Genomic DNA, 1996 nt, shown 5'->3' with positions numbered 1-1996 from the left:
TGGGCTTAACAACGCTGCTTCATGAGTTATTGATATTGTACCACAAGGTCACTAATATCGTACCCCCAGTACGTTATAAGGGACTGACAGGTACGCATTACAGAACTGGTCTTGTAATTCGTACCATTTGGATGATTTTTTAAAATCCGTACTGAAACCAAGTTTGCGTTTTTTTCATTGCAAACAATATACGGAACGTTGAAGGCACAGGAGATGAGTGTCTATGGACAATTTGAAGTGCCTAGCATAAAATGGTTGCGTTATAGAGCTGTTTGTCCTTAAGTGGTACGATATCAGTAGAACTCAAACCAACAGCCTGGACGTTTCCTGCGAAGGGAGGCATTTTTTAATGAATTATTTTTGGAGATTGACACAGGCAGTTAAGGTTTTAATTTTTTTTTTAAATACCCAACTTAATATAGCAGCCATGCTGTTGATTTTGCGTTCATGTGTTCAAGTCCTAGGATGCTCTGATCAAATACAATTAAGAGCCTGAACAATTTGTGGTAGTTCTCTCCAAAGCTTATGTGGAAAGGTCGGGTGGAAGGACAAGGATATATAGCACAGGCAGAGGAGCATACAATTAAGACACCGAAGACAGAGGTTGCTTTAACTTATCTTAACTTATCTTTTATTGAAGGAATATGTAACTAAGAATAACCACTCAGATAGCTTATCTAAATCATAAATATTCCAAAACAGTTTAGCTAAATTTGGTAGCAACTAGAAACAATGCTATAAGTTATAAATTAGAAACAATAACAGAACTCTAATATAGGAAATAGCAATGCTTACATATAACCAGAAATACCAATTATGAATTCTGATATCTACCAGTACCAGAATCAGCTAGGAACAATAACAGAACCAGAAAATATGTATTTAGTGTAAAACCAGAAACAATATGTATTTCTGGTGCAAACCAGAAAGCAGTATAATTAAAAAGGTAATATTATTCTGGTAGCAACCAGAAACAATGCTATAAGTTATAATTTAGAAACAATGAACAGAACTCTAATACAAGAAATAGCAATGCTTACATCTAACCAGAAATAGCAATTATGAATTCTGATATCTACCAGTACCAGAATCAGCTAGAAACAATAACAGAACCAGAAAATATGTATTTAGTGTAAAACCAGAAACAATATGTATTTCTGGTGCAAACCAGAAATATAAACTATGAATATGAAACCAGAAATAGTGTTATAAGGTAATTATTCTAGTAGCAAGAAATATAACTATGAGTTCTGGTATCAACCAGAAACAATGTAATCCAGAAACAATATATATATAAGACCAGAATTTCTGGTGTAAACCAGAAACAATATTTGCCAGAAAGCAGGGGAAAAAGGATTATTCTTATTCTGGTAGCAACCAGAAAGCGGTGTAAAGAAGAAGGCAAGATTCTCCTCAGTGAGCACACTTGAAACGTAAACACAAGAGCACAGGTATCGGAATCTAAAACCACGAGTCGACCGCTTACAAACTTCGCGTCAAAGTACACAGGTAGACCGGTTCACGATAAATTGGGCAGAGCTTCGACACGTTCGCGGCAACTGACAACACAATAGGAGCACCACAGCTCGCTCGATGAAACTAAACGCGTTTTCTGATCTAGCCTAATGCTCTCCCTTTTAAAGACAGTGGTCACTTCCGATTTCCTGTGGCGATAAGCCCCCAGGGGTTATGGACTAATAAAACTTTGAACTTTGAGGATACCCTGTGTAAGCCAACGGGGGGTGTTCTGCTTAAAATGCCTGCCCAATGAAAGGGATCGTTAAAGATGCAGAGAGCCCTGTGTCACACACCGGAAATATTACGAGCAGTTACAATAGCTAAAGGGAGAAGAGGGCCCTGTCTGCCAGTGCACACCGGATAAGGCTCATTAGATTGCAAGCAGTGTCAAAGCTGATACATGATAGTAGCTAAAAGGGGCCGGAAAAGTTATGGGATCTTACCACCTAGATTAGAAATGAATCCGGTCAAGAGTCTA

Source organism: Littorina saxatilis, linkage group LG7, assembly GCF_037325665.1.
Source record: "Littorina saxatilis isolate snail1 linkage group LG7, US_GU_Lsax_2.0, whole genome shotgun sequence".
Lineage (NCBI taxonomy): Eukaryota > Metazoa > Mollusca > Gastropoda > Littorinimorpha > Littorinidae > Littorina > Littorina saxatilis.
This window is presented reverse-complemented; position numbering follows the sequence as displayed.